The sequence below is a fragment of the Dermacentor albipictus genome, unplaced genomic scaffold (assembly GCF_038994185.2).
Source record: "Dermacentor albipictus isolate Rhodes 1998 colony unplaced genomic scaffold, USDA_Dalb.pri_finalv2 scaffold_146, whole genome shotgun sequence".
Taxonomy (NCBI): domain Eukaryota; kingdom Metazoa; phylum Arthropoda; class Arachnida; order Ixodida; family Ixodidae; genus Dermacentor; species Dermacentor albipictus.
The window spans coordinates 55,001-70,000 of NW_027225700.1; the positions used below are offsets into that span (position 1 = coordinate 55,001).

At 58.3% G+C, this 15,000-nt stretch overlaps 2 non-coding genes across 2 annotated transcripts; one reads left to right on the forward strand and one right to left on the reverse strand.

Annotated features, from left to right (window-relative positions):
• Positions 1 to 2,279: 2,279 nt before the first annotated feature.
• LOC139053513 (U2 spliceosomal RNA) lies at positions 2,280 to 2,468 on the reverse strand. Its single transcript, XR_011510529.1, has one exon. It is a non-coding gene; the product is annotated as a U2 spliceosomal RNA (small nuclear RNA).
• A 9,600-nt stretch (positions 2,469 to 12,068) lies between these two features.
• On the forward strand, positions 12,069 to 13,881 carry LOC139053520 (small subunit ribosomal RNA). The gene has a single exon (XR_011510536.1). It is a non-coding gene; the product is annotated as a small subunit ribosomal RNA (ribosomal RNA).
• Positions 13,882 to 15,000: the final 1,119 nt, after the last annotated feature.

Below are 15,000 nucleotides of genomic sequence, written 5' to 3' on the forward strand. Positions count from 1 at the left end.
TGGAGAAAGTGTTCCGGTTTACATTCGGCAAATCGAAATGAACGGCTAAAATTAACCTATCGTCTGGTTTCATGCGGGAGATCACGTGCGCACGCAAATTTCTTCGTACGGGAATTTTATGAAGTGAAGGCGGCTACAGATCATTTCCTTTGTCTAGTTCATGTTCGTAGGCGCAAATTGCAAACGTAATACTTGGAGGAACGTTTCCACTAATCTACAGGGGCTCTCTCATTTCTCCGATTGCTCGCAAACACATTGCATTGCTAGTCGTGACGTTTCACAGTGACGTTTCACCATGCCCGTCGAAGTTGATTACCAGTACCGCGCCAGCGTCGACCGGCCGGCGAAGCGACGAACTCAGCAGCGCATGCGCGAGGCCCTACAACACCCCAACCGAGCTACCCTGCTTATCGGAGAGAGCGAGTGCGCGTGAACGCGGGCTCGTCTGACGATCTGGATTAAAGAAAAAAAAAAAAGTGTGTCCGAGATATTGACAAAGACAAGTGGTCGCTGTCGCTCTGAGTCTTAGCGCGTTATAGAAAACGTGGGATGGCGGTGCTTCCTCGAGGGTCTAAAAGTACAATCTTCGAACTAGCGCTCCCGGCGGAACGTGGAGCTAGCATCCTTCTTCTTGGAACGGTTTGCAATGGACTGCTTGAATGTGCCGACCACGCGTCACGGGTCGCGTATAGAGCCAACGTTTGGCAAGAACGCGTCTAGCACAACCGATCGCGGTTGCGATAACCCATCGTTGGTAGCGAAAAAAAGAAAGAAAGAAAAAAAAAACACCTACCCGCAGCTTGTTAGCAGTAACCGTAAATGTGGTTCTAAATATAGGTTCGCTGGTCACTGAAACTTTCTCATAACGCACACCACTGTAGTCCAAAAAGAACAAAGCACGCACAATGGATATGATACAGCCGTCACCGCATGATTTCGCGTTTTCCTTATTGCATTACTTTCGTGGGCATGCGCGCTAGGGCCACGCAGGCCAGGAGGCAAGGGGAAAAATAAATAAGAAATGATACGCGATCCTCAGCATTGACTTGGCTGATGTGGCACTCGCATTTATGTTCTTTACCTTAGGCGAGCGCAACGCGCCAACTGAACTCCAATTTCCCATAACGGAAATTCGTATTTGGCCATTTGGTTGTATTTTTGGCTGATGTTCGCGTTTTTCGCCCGAGCATGCGCTTCACTGCGCCGCTCGTTGCCCCTTCAATGCGGCTTCACTGCCCTGCAGGCGTGTTCTGCGTCAAGCCGAACCACCAGGCAAAAAGCCTGGGCGCCGCCATCTTGTTGAGAGCGGCGCCGGGGACACAATCGCGCCTAGCTCATTGAGTTTTCCCCCAAAACTGAACGAAATAGCCTTATTTAAATGAGAAAGATGCCGCGAGTGCCGCAACGAAGGACCTTAAGGATTACCGAAGGGTAACTGAGGGCGACGCGACGAGCTTTGGAAAGAAGAATGATGGGTGTAGCGCTACGGGGGATAAGAATAGAGCAGATTCGGGGGGTGAGCGAACAAACGCGAGCTAATGACACCTTAGTTTAAACCAAGAAAAAGAAATGGGCGTGCGCAGGGCATGCAATGTGGGGGGAAGATCATCAATTAAGGGTTACCGACTGAATTCCAAGAGAAGGGAAGCGTAGCACGGGGTGGCGGAAATTTAGGAGGGCAGATTAGATTAGGAAGGGCGCAGGCACTAGACGGCGACCGTGACCGGGCTTACACGTGACCGGGGTGCTTGGAGAATAATGGGAGAGGTCTTTGCCCTGCAGTGGTCGTAGCCAGCAGGATGATGATGACGAAAAGGTAGCAACAGGTATTCATAACATACAGGTTGGAAAGCTGAGGCACCTCTGAACCCTTGAATATATTTCGCCACACTTGGCCATACGACAAGTTTGTTTTCGAGGCGCTCGGTCCCACTGCAGCGAAAATGTTGCCGGAAATCGGGCACTCCATTTTTGTTTCATAGGGAACCTTTCTTCCACTAGGGCAGCGGATTTTCGCAGGGCGAGCTTGCTGTCGTTTACGGATCAAAGCGATAGTGAACTCCAAAATGCAGTGTTGGCTTTGAGTGGGACTTACATTGATTGCAAAACCCACGGCTAATCACCCTTCCCCCCCCCCCCCCCCCCAAGTGGCTCATTACAGCAGACAATCGTTCAGAAACACCGGCATCGTTGCGTATAGTATGGGAATGGTGCGTGTCACGTGAGTGCTCGCTTCGAGCTTGTGTTCTTCATTTTGATTGAATGAAGTCTCACCTAAGTGAGCGGGGGCCGATCCCGGAGGTAGTGCAATACCGGGCCGACCTGCGGCGGAGGTGAAGCAGGCTTCAAGCACTCCGCCAACTTCCAAAAATAGGTTTAATATCGTGGGTCCATATAGAACCCGTATCAGATATTAAGCTGATAAGAACAGAGTTTTTATTCATGCTAGTTACAGAACATCAAAAAATACAAGTTACAGAACCAAGGAGAAAACGAATAAAAGGTGTATAATCTAAAAACGCAAACAAATGGCTAAAAAAACTAGTTAGTGGTGTTAGTAATAAAAGACTAAAACTGTAAAGGTGTAAAACAGTGCAAAAAATGGCGCTTCTCTAAAAACATAAGATCATTAAGAGGTGCCGACATGGGCTCTAAAAATCTTTGTAGAGGCGCTTATTGTGTCACTGATGCACAGGCGTTTAAGTGTCCGTAGGTATGACCTACTGCACAGCCTGCGCATCACCCGGTCGTTCCCCACATCCCAGCTGCCAAGGCAGCCGACGACCACCGCGTCCACCGTCACACGCTGGAACCGCCGGAGGAGATGACGCTGTACAGGGGCGTACTTCTCCTCCTTAGCCTTCCGGGCGTCCTGGAACGCCTGCAGCCTGTTCTCGAAAGGGCAGCAGACGTCCAGGATGAGTGCCTCCTCTCCACGGGCCAGTACCAGGTCGGGCTTGAGTGATGTGTTGCCTACGACCTGGTTCTCCGCAATGACTGTAAACCGACCCAAAGCAGCCTTTTTTATTCTGGCGACGATGGTGTTATGGCGCTCCGTCATGGCCCGGCTCTGCCGCATGCAATGGCAAAGTACATGCGGCAGTGTCTCCTCCCCATACCCGCAGCGTCTGCATCTTTTGTCCGCCGCGGGTGCCCAGAGTCTTGTGGCGTTGAGGGGGAGGAGATTTAGTCGGGCTCGATGAATGAAGCGCCAGTCGATGAAATGGGTGTAGCGGCCGGACCTCATGAAGTGTGAGTTTGCCGGGTCGGCCGCCACACACACCATCGCCTTGCCTTGGTTCGGTTTGTCTTGCAGAGATTGGTCCCTTTCGGTGGAGAGGAGCGCCCGGATGGTCTTGATCAGCTTGTGGCGGTTCCTCGCTGACACAGAGGCCTCCCCGCAGTTGATGCGGGCTCAATGCTCCAACAGCTCCCAGGCGACGGAGAGGCGACGGGAGGCTTTGCGGGCCTCCGTCCACACAGACTGGACCTGTGTGGACGTTTGCCGAAAGTCGCCCTCCGTCTCGCCTGAGAGGTAGGCCTCCATGTCCTCGGTGTTCGCGGGTCGTCTCAGCCGCCTTGACACTACGCCCTCGAGCTCTCCTGCTGCACGCTCCCGGACCTCCACGTCGGTCGACGTCAGTAGCTTGAAGGCTCCATCCACCCGACAGATGTCGCTGAGCTCCGCCGCAAGTGGGATCCCTGCACTGCCAGCCTGTGAGCTTCCGTACAAGTATTCATTGGAAGCTCTGGCTGGCACGTACAGGGTCTTCTTGATGAGCGGGCGGAGCTCCTCGTCCAGGCGTTGCCACTCTCCCTTGCTGGCAAGGCCCACCCGCATGGCAAAGTTGAGGGCTGGATACAAAAATGTTTTGATAGCATCCAGCCTCTGCCATGGGGCGAGCATAGAGGAGAGCAGCTTTCTGCCCAGGTGGATGGCCTCGTCGACCGTCGTCTCGTCCGGTAGCACCCTGAACCCCACTGGACGGCCCAGGAACTTGTGCCCCTGGAAGTCGCCAAGCGCCGGAATCGGGTCGCCACCCACGGTGAAAGAGGTGGGCCGTGTACCCACGGGGTGGCGACCAGACAGGTGTAGAGACCGGCACTTGGCGGCGTTGAGTCGCAGCCCGAGCCGGGCCGACAGGGCTGTTACACGGTCCAAGCGGCTCTGCAGGGTGGCGGGATCCGCGGCCAGCAGCGTCAGATCATCGGCGTAGGCAAGGATGTTGTGCTGCCTATCGCCTCCCTGTACTGCACGGATGACCGGGTCCACCACCAGGTTGAAAAGCAGGCCGCTCAGAGGACAGCCCTGTCTCAGCCCAGCTCCGATGGTGATTGGCTCCGTAATGCCAGCTGCTGCCACGACGCAGGTGGTGTTGGCGCGGTAGAGGTCTTCAACGATGGTAGCAAAGGCCTCCCCCGCGCCGGCGCCGCGGACAGCGTCGACGAGGGCCTGATGGGCGACCGAGCCGAAAGCGTTGGCAAAATCGAGGAACCCCACGCACAGCTCCCCACCTCCTGTCCTAGCATCATCCAGGCGTCCCTGCAGCACGAAGTTGTGTTCAAACACCCCATCGTGCGGCAGGAAGCCCTTCTGACACCTGGACAGTACCGCATGGTCGCCCAACCACCTCTGCAGCCGGGTGGTGAGACACCCGGCATACAGTTTGGCGATCGTGCGACCAAGGGCAATGGGTCGCCAGTTTGTGGGGTCCTCGCGGTCGCCCTTCTTGTATATCAGGATAGTCCTCGTCGACTTCCAGCTCAGGGGCGTGCGGCGGTATTGGAGGCATACGTTGTATACCGCCGCCAGGAACCTGCCCTCAGGGTCCACCTGCCTCCAGTGGTGGTACGTGAGGCGGTCCTCCCCTGGAGCTGTACTCTCGCATTTACGGAGCTTGGCTGCGACTTCTTCCGGTGTAAAGGGGCACAAGTCCAGTTCTTCGGTGGCTGGAAGCCTTGACCTCAGGATGCTGGTATCCACGGGTGTTGGTGACCAGAGGTTCGAGTAGTGGTCCTGCAGTGCGTGGGGGTCGATCGGACAGAGCTGGGACGGGCCTTCAGTGATTAGCCGCACTGCCCGGCGCCGGTTCCTTCTGTAGAGAGTTTGTATCTGCTGGGGGTTGTCGGGGTTCACCTCGCGCCTCCGTGATTGGCGCGAGTCCCCGACTGGCAGCCGCAGGTGTTTGGTTGCGGCTGCAGTGGCACGGTCAAGGATGTTTTCGAACCGTGCCCACTCCCCAGCAGACTCAGGCAACCGGCTCAATGCCCGCAGCTCTGCCGTTTCGTCCGCTAAGGTCCACGCACTGCCCTCTGGCCGTGTGGTACCAGCATGTTCGTCCTGGGTCCCGAAGTCCTGGTTGCTTCCGTCATGGTCCTGCACCTCTGCCCTGCCCGGGGAGAGCTCCTGCATGGCCGCCGGCTCGTGAGCCTCGGAGACTGGTGCTCCCAGGCTGCCTCGGTTGGACGGCAGCGATGGTGTTGGAGAAGGAGAGGCCGAGGCCGCGGTCCGCCCTGACTGGTTTGGCGTCCGCGGAGAAGGTGCCTCGGCCATCTCGCCATCGCTGCTGTGTCCGGGTGTTCCCCGAGGTGCCACGGGAGACGGCTCCTGGTCGGCGGCCTGCCCGGTCGCCACTGCTGGTGTTCCAGGAGGGTCCTCAGCGGGACCCTCGGTGCTGTCCTGCTCTGCTGCGGGGGTGCTGTCGCTGTCCTGCTCCGACGCACCAGTGGCAGCACCCGCGGCGAGATCACGCCTGGCCGCCAGTGCCGCCTCCCTCCTGTGCCACTGCTCGTGGTTGCCCAAGCCCCTCCTTGTGGGGAAGGACATTGGGCAACTGCCACACTGGTGTGGCAGGGCAGCAGGGGGGGCGGCAGTCAAGTTGGCTGCAGCCAGGCAGGCGTGAGAGGCTGGTCGAAGCCCCAGTGTCTCGCCGCAGATGGTGCACACGTTGATGGTGCGCCGGATCCTGGTGCCGTGTTCGAGTTCCAGGTGCCGCTGGAGGGACTGCCGCCGCGCTGTCCATTTGGCCGCGGCATAGGCAGCTCGGCAGCCCTCTTCGCAGCACCGGACCGTTTGGGGCACGGGAAAGAACACCGTGAGGGTGCCATCCTCACGGGCCGGCTGGCGTTCCTGCCTAGGGGTGATGGGGTCGCCATCGTCTTCACTGGTGTCATGGGCCGTGCGGCCGTGGCCCCCAGAGTCCATTGTATGGTCTTACCTTCCGGACCCGGCGGCTCTCCTTAAAGGAGGCCAGGTCCGGAGGCTAGGGGGCCACCAGGGGTGGCAGCTAGTGGGCCGGGCCCATGACAGACGATGGCGAAGGCAGGGGCCAGCCGGTTGTGCCCCAGCACAGCACCAGTCGGGACGGCAGGACCAGCGGGCACCCCGCAGGCAGGCAGCACCAAGCAGTGGTCAGGCCGAGCGGGGCAGGAGTCTCCGGGGGGCGGCAGGCAGCGCCAGGCAGCGGCAGGACCAGGAAGCGGGCCGGTGTGGGTCGTCCAGGGGCCACCAGGTAGCAGCACGCGGGCTGTCCTGGAGGCAGTGCAGCAGGGAGCCGAGGGCCTGGAAAGATAGGGCTGGGATAGGGGAAAGACCTTGCTATGACCGGAGCAGGTAACCGGGCGCCTCTACAAAGATGAGTGTGTCAAAGGCCGGGCAAGCCAGCTGCAGTGACTACACTTTGATCTTAGCCAAAAGGCCGAGAAGCGATGTCTTTCACTTCACTCCATTGTACCACTGCCTTGTGGGTGCCCTGGCGACATTGGTAACCTCAGCAACAGCGTGGGCAATCTTATAAAACCCAGCCCGTCTAGAGACTCTATGCTCTCTATCTCGCGAATCAACTCGCGACGCCTCAGTCTTTCACTGTTAACGAAACGCCGTCGCGTAGAAACGAGACCCGAGCGCAAGCTTGTTCGCAAGGCAAAACCAACGAAGGCAACCTCGTAGAAAACGGAACAGGCGAGCGGAAAACACGCGCAAGGGGAATGCTTACTTCCGTCTGAATGCGACCGCTCAAGGCGGCTTTCTTTGAGGCCTTCGTTTCAAGCCCGTGCGCAAGTGTAATACACTACGCGCATTTCCCTCATTTCCTTTTATTTACCGCAAGGCCCACTGAAAGTTTTCATACGGCACAGGCCGGGACGGATTGCAACGTGTCGATTCGACCGCTAGAATTAGGTAGCGCGCCTCATGTACGAATGAAAGAGAATGAAAAAAAAAAAATAAATAAATATAGAAAAGGCTGCGCACTCCTTCCAACCGGAAACATAGAGGGCAGGAAGATCGCCATGTGGAGCACAGGTGTTGTTAAAAAAGAAAGAAAGAAAGAAAGAAATAGCGCTACCCCATCATCTTTACCGTGTGCGTGTATACACACACACGCACACATATGCACGCGCACGCACGCGCGCGCGCGCACGCACACACACACACACACACACACACACACACACACACACATACGCACACATGCTAGCATAGCTTAAGCACAGCTGGAAAGCTCAGCCTTGCGCAAGAAAAAAGGACCACGCCCTTTCGCAAGCCCCTTTGAAACTTTTAAATGAGAAACATGTGTACAGCGAGGTCGTTCGAAACTGGCGCGAAAACGCATCCGCGCCATCTGTGTGCGGAACTAGGAAAACCTACGGCCTTCGCCATACAGAAAGAAAGGTAGATGGCGCGAGCTAACGCTCCGTTGCATACTAAGAACGAGAGCTAGTGAATAATGGCAGAAACGTCTTGGGAAGAGAGAAAAAAACAACAACAACAAAAAAAAAGAAAGACACGCAAGTTGTTGGCTCGCGCAAGCATTCTATTTTACAGCGAGTAAAGAGCATAGCAACTTCTCACAAGAGCAGCAAGAAAGACAAGAAGAACGTGAGAGAGGGGGAGAAACAGGCGCGTTTCTTTGGAATGCAGAGCATGCTGCACACACTATGAAGTGCCAAAGAGACGGGGAAAGCAGATGGCGCGATTGTGTATGTCCTCAAAGCTTGAAAACAATTTCTAAACTACAAGGTGTGCCGAAGTCCGCCTACTCTCATCAGGTTGCTCCCGCCTCCAATTGCATTTAAATTAAAATTACAGTCGCCTCAGAGGCAGAGAGAGAGAGAGAGAGAGAGAAAATGTGTACACTTGCTTCGCGCAGCTGCACCCGTTCAAATTTTACAGCAACAAGAGCACTCCCGCAGGCACAAAGTCCGCTGCCGCGTCCGCCGGGGCGGAATGCACTCGCTTCCGTAAATTGTCGTGCGGCAGACTGCTGCATCGTAGCACACCTGAAACCGCGCAGACGTCAGCGATCGCCGCGAGATCGCTGCGAGCGCTAAAGTCCGAAACCACGTCCGCCGGGGCGGCGGGAGCTCGATACCCCTTCACGAAACTTCTGCGTGTACACCGCCGCACGGCCACGGCGGAGTCGCTGGCATCCTGCGCGCAGTTGCATTGCGTCGCGCCGGGAATCGTTGAAGCCCCACGCAGACGTCGGCGTCGGCCCCGACCTGGCTGCGAGCGCTCGAAGAGACCAAGTCCGAAGCCACGTGAGCCGGGGCGGTGTGAGCGCGACTAAGTCCGAGACGACGTCAGCCGGGGCGGCGTGAGCGAGACCAAGTCCGAGACTACGTCAGCCGGGGCGGCGTGAGCGAGACCAAGTCCGAGACTACGTCAGCCGGGGCGTCGACTAAGTCCGAGACGACGTCAGCCGGGGCGTCGAGCACGCCGCGGTCGCTTTTCCCACTCTTACTCGAAAAATGGCGAAGGGGCCGCGCTAGCGTGCCTTGAATCGGTGAGCGGCGGTACCGCGGCGATCGCGAGAGCTCAAATCGGCCGTGCCAAGGCCAAATATTGGCGCTCGGCTCGGCGCAGTACGCCGCCTTGTCGCACGAGTACGGCCCCGTGGAGGTCTGGTCACTTATCGCTGCTCTTATAAGGGGCCGTACCGCCCTGGCCGACGTTGTACCGTAGTGCCGTTTTCGGCTTGCGCGTGTTCGTGGTGGTGTCCGCGCACCGCTCCGCACTCGAGAATCGTGCCCACGACGACGCGAGCGCTCGGAAGAGACGCAAGTCCGAAACCACGTGAGCCGGGGCGGTGTGAGCGCGACTAAGTCCGAGACGACGTCAGCCGGGGCGGCGTGAGCGAGACTAAGTCCGAGACTACGTCAGCCGGGGCGTCGACCAAGTCCGAGACGACGTCAGCCGGGGCGTCGAGCACGCCGCGCGCGCTTTTCCCACTCTTACTCGAAAAATGGCGAAGGGGCCGCGCTAGCGTGCCTTGAATCGGTGAGCGGCGGTACCGCGGCGATCGCGAGAGCTCAAATCGGCCGTGCCAAAGCCAAATATTGGCGCTCGGCTCGGCGCAGTACGCCGCCTTGTCGCACGAGTACGGCCCCGTGGAGGTCTGGTCACTTATCGCTGCTCTTATAAGGGGCCGTACCGCCCTGGCCGACGTTGTACCGTAGTGCCGTTTTCGGCTTGCGCGTGTTCGTGGTGGTGTCCGCGCACCGCTCCGCACTCGAGAATCGTGCCCACGACGACGCGAGCGCTCGGAAGAGACGAAAGTCCGAAACCACGTGAGCCGGGGCGGTGTGAGCGCGACTAAGTCCGAGACGACGTCAGCCGGGGCGGCGTGAGCGAGACTAAGTCCGAGACTACGTCAGCCGGGGCGTCGACCAAGTCCGAGACGACGTCAGCCGGGGCGTCGAGCACGCCGCGCGCGCTTTTCCCACTCTTACTCGAAAAATGGCGAAGGGGCCGCGCTAGCGTGCCTTGAATCGGTGAGCGGCGGTACCGCGGCGATCGCGAGAGCTCAAATCGGCCGTGCCAAAGCCAAATATTGGCGCTCGGCTCGGCGCAGTACGCCGCCTTGTCGCACGAGTACGGCCCCGTGGAGGTCTGGTCACTTATCGCTGCTCTTATAAGGGGCCGTACCGCCCTGGCCGACGTTGTACCGTAGTGCCGTTTTCGGCTTGCGCGTGTTCGTGGTGGTGTCCGCGCACCGCTCCGCACTCGAGAATCGTGCCCACGACGACGCGAGCGCTCGGAAGAGACGAAAGTCCGAAACCACGTGAGCCGGGGCGGTGTGAGCGCGACTAAGTCCGAGACGACGTCAGCCGGGGCGGCGTGAGCGAGACTAAGTCCGAGACTACGTCAGCCGGGGCGACGAGCACGCCGCGCGCGCTTTTCGCACTCTTACTCGAAAAATGGCGAAGGGGCCGCGCTAGCGTGCCTTGAATCGGTGAGCGGCGGTACCGCGGCGATCGCGAGAGCTCAAATCGGCCGTGCCAAGGCCAAATATTGGCGCTCGGCTCGGCGCAGTACGCCGCCTTGTCGCACGAGTACGGCCCCGTGGAGATCTGGTCACTTATCGCTGCTCATATAAGGGGGCCGTACCGCCCTGGCCGACGTTGTACCGTAGTGCCATTTTCGGCTTGCGCGTGTTCGTGGTGGTGTCCGCGCACCGCTCCGCACTCGAGAATCGTGCCCACGACGACGCGAGCGCTCGGAAGAGACGGAAGTCCGAAACCACGTGAGCCGGGGCGGTGTGAGCGCGACTAAGTCCGAGACGACGTCAGCCGGGGCGGCGTGAGCGAGACTAAGTCCGAGACTACGTCAGCCGGGGCGACGAGCACGCCGCGCGCGCTTTTCGCACTCTTACTCGAAAAATGGCGAAGGGGCCGCGCTAGCGTGCCTTGAATCGGTGAGCGGCGGTACCGCGGCGATCGCGAGAGCTCAAATCGGCCGTGCCAAGGCCAAATATTGGCGCTCGGCTCGGCGCAGTACGCCGCCTTGTCGCACGAGTACGGCCCCGTGGAGATCTGGTCACTTATCGCTGCTCACATAAGGGGGCCGTACCGCCCTGGCCGACGTTGTACCGTAGTGCCGTTTTCGGCTTGCGCGTGTTCGTGGTGGTGTCCGCGCACCGCTCCGCACTCGAGAATCGTGCCCACGACGACGCGAGCGCTCGGAAGAGACAGAAGTCCGAAACCACCTGAGCCGGGCCGCGGCGGGAGCTCGACGCCCGTCACGCAACTTTGGCGTACAAGCCACCGCACGGCCGCGACTGAGTCGTCGCCACCGTCCGGCTGGCTGCACTATAGCACGCCGGGAACCGGGAAAGAACCGCGCAGAGGTCGTCGTTTTGCCGCGGCGTTGGCGCGAGCGCGCGAAGAGACAAAGTCCGAAACGGCGTCAGCCGGGGTGTCGAGCACGCCGCCCGCGCCGGTCGCACTCGTGCTCGGAAACGGCGAAAGGGCCGCGCTAGCGTGCGGCCCCGTAGGGGCACAGAAAGGCGATTGTTCTGGAAACCGCGCTGTCCATAGGCGAGAGATTGCCGTTCGCGCATTCGGTCGACGCGCTGCGCTTTCACGACTTCGGCATTGCGCTGCCGACGTAAGCTTTCCATCTCGCTCGCGGCGCTGCGAGGCGGCACGATTTTCGCCAAACGCTCGTCGAAAGTGGCACGAGTACGGCCCCATGGAGATTTGGGAACTTATCGCTGCTATTATATGGGGGTCCCAGAGAGCAGTCGCCCCCAAAAGCGACCTGGGTGTTTGATATGCGGCGGGCTTCGTGCCCGTCAAGCGTGTCCCCGGTATCGCTCCCGTGGATCCCACAGCTGACGTCTGCAGCCTCATCCGCTTGATGCGTTAGGGGCTGGTTGTCGGACGACGCTTTCTCCACGATATCGAGTTGTGTTCCGCATCGTCCTCGGACGAGTCAAATGCGAAAGCGCCGAAGGCGCGGGCGTGACCCGTCGCCTGGCGGCTTTGCCGTCTCGGCTACGTTGCAAGTGTCGGTCGGTCCACCTGTGCTGCGGGCTCAAGAGAAACCGCAAGCCGTGATCGAGTCGACACAACCAGTCTATCGAGAATGTTGCGTGCTTCTTGCCGCGTGGCGATACCCGGCCCTTCGGGGAGGGCGCCGTAGCGAGCTCGAACGCCGTCGTCTCGGACTGTGCAAAGTGCTACTCTTTGCAAGAACGAAGCGTGCTGGGGCGCCTGAAGGTGGCCTCGGCATCGCAAAAACGGCGTCCGGCCTGCTTGACAGGCGGGACGCGCAGTTGAACGATTACCTGGTTGATCCTGCCAGTAATCATATGCTTGTCTCAAAGATTAAGCCATGCATGTCTAAGTACATGCCGAAATAAGGCGAAACCGCGAATGGCTCATTAAATCAGTTATGGTTCCTTAGATCGTTTCTTCCTACTTGGATAACTGTGGCAATTCTAGAGCTAATACATGCAGTGAGCCTGAAGCCCTTTGGGCGACGGGTGCTTTTATTAGACCAAGATCGATCGGGTTTCGGCCCGTATTGTGTGGTGACTCTGGATAACTTTGTGCTGATCGCATGGCCACGAGCCGGCGACGTTTCTTTCAAGTGTCTGCCTTATCAACTTTCGATGGTAGGTTACTTGCTTACCATGGTTGTTACGGGTAACGGAGAATCAGGGTTCGATTCCGGAGAGGGAGCCTGAGAAACGGCTACCACATCCAAGGAAGGCAGCAGGCGCGCAAATTACCCACTCCCGGCACGGGGAGGTAGTGACGAAAAATAACAATACGGGACTCTTTTGAGGCCCCGTAATTGAAATGAGTACACTCTAAATCCTTTAACGAGGATCAATTGGAGGGCAAGTCTGGTGCCAGCAGCCGCGGTAATTCCAGCTCCAATAGCGTATACTAAAGCTGCTGCGGTTAAAAAGCTCGTAGTTGGATCTCAGTTCCAGACGAGTAGTGCATCTACCCGATGCGACGGCTCGGACTGAACATCATGCCGGTCCTTTCTTGGTGCACTTCATTGTGTGCCTCGAGAAGGCCGGTGCTTTTACTTTGAAAAAATTAGAGTGCTCAACGCAGGCGAGTCGCCTGAATAAACTTGCATGGAATAATAGAACAAGACCTCGTTTCTGTTCTGTTGGTTTTTGGAATACGAGGTAATGATTAAGAGGGACAGACGGGGGCATTCGTATTGCGGCGCTAGAGGTGAAATTCTTGGACCGTCGCAAGACGAACTACTGCGAAAGCATTTGCCAAGAATGTTTTCTTTGATCAAGAACGAAAGTCAGAGGTTCGAAGGCGATCAGATACCGCCCTAGTTCTGACCATAAACGATGCCAACCAGCGATCCGCCTGAGTTACTCAAATGACTCGGCGGGCAGCTTCCGGGAAACCAAAGTGTTTGGGTTCCGGGGGAAGTATGGTTGCAAAGCTGAAACTTAAAGGAATTGACGGAAGGGCACCACCAGGAGTGGAGCCTGCGGCTTAATTTGACTCAACACGGGAAAACTTACCCGGCCCGGACACTGGGAGGATTGACAGATTGAGAGCTCTTTCTTGATTCGGTGGATGGTGGTGCATGGCCGTTCTTAGTTGGTGGAGCGATTTGTCTGGTTAATTCCGATAACGAACGAGACTCTAGCCTATTAAATAGGTGCGGGGTTCCCAGCACCTTACAACCTTCTTAGAGGGACAAGCGGCTCCTAGCCGCACGAAACAGAGCAATAACAGGTCTGTGATGCCCTTAGATGTCCGGGGCCGCACGCGCGCTACACTGAAGGAAGCAGCGTGTTTATCCCTGTCTGAAAAGACTGGGTAACCCGTGGAACTTCTTTCGTGATTGGGATAGGGGCTTGCAATTGTTCCCCTTGAACGAGGAATTCCCAGTAAGCGCGAGTCATAAGCTCGCGTTGATTACGTCCCTGCCCTTTGTACACACCGCCCGTCGCTACTACCGATTGAATGATTTAGTGAGGTCTTCGGACCGATGTCCGGCGCGGCCTTTCGGTTGCGCCGGTCTGTTGGAAAGATGACCAAACTTGATCATTTAGAGGAAGTAAAAGTCGTAACAAGGTTTCCGTAGGTGAACCTGCGGAAGGATCATTACCGGATTGTTCGAGGGTGACGAGCGCCATTGTTTCTACCCCGTGTGGGTGAAGCAGCTCGCTGCGCCCGACGCTTTCCGCCGCTGGCCCCGCTTGGACGCGGGGACGGCTATACCCGAACATGCCGGGGATTGCCCGAATTTCGAAGGGCGCCCCGTGCCAAATTTGTTGCGCCCAGTGGACGCCGGCTGCAACCTTGGACGGTTGGCTTGGCCGCGCCCGCGGGTAGAAACGGCGTAACGCACACTGTTGGGTGGGCTTTCTGAAGTCCGCCTCGGCACTCTTGCGCGGAATGGGAGTAAGACGACCCGACCTGCTGCTCTTGCCCAGTACGAGGGGAACGGCGAAGCGTGCGGTCGGTCAAGGAACTGACGGTCGAGAGCTAATGCCGCTGCCGCTTAGTACACACGGAACCGTGGTGCGAGCGCTCTCCCGTCCTCCGCGGCAAACGCTGCCGAGTCTGAAAAGGCTGGCGGCTGCCGGTCGCTTCCTGCGGCGAGTGTGGAGTAACGACCCGACTTTGTTGCTGCCCAAGTACTAAAGGAACGGTGCGGCGCTCGGTCGGTCATGGAACCGGCGGTATTGAGGGTGCGGCTGCCAAGTACGGAAGGAACCGTGGCCTAAAGCACTCTCCCGTCCTCCGCGGCAAATTCCACCGCGCCCGAAAGGGCCGGAGGCTGCCGGTCGGCTCCCGCTCGTGACGCGCGAGGTGTCGAGTTCGCGGTTCAATGCGACGACGTCTGCAGGCTATTTGCCCGCCGCCGAGGGAAAGGCGGCGTTGCTGCGAAGTACCGAAGGAAACGCGGCTTTGCTACGTCGGAAGCGTTCTGCGGTTTGCGGACTTGTGCGCTTTGGGAAGGCGCCGCACGTCGAAAGAGGAAGTACGGACAGACGAGGGACTGTAATCCCGTATTCGAACGCACTTGCGGCCAGGCCCTTGCTGGCTTCGTCTTCCGCCTCAAGTAGACTTGTTGTGGCTCCGGCGCAGAGAGCCGTCCCTGGCACTGGCCGAGTGGCTTTGGAGAGCTGCGCGAGTACGCGCGCGCCAAGCTCTTGTCTTTCGTCTCGAGTAGGCTGTTGGATCAGCAGCGGTCATGCGGAAACGCGTGACCGCCGAACG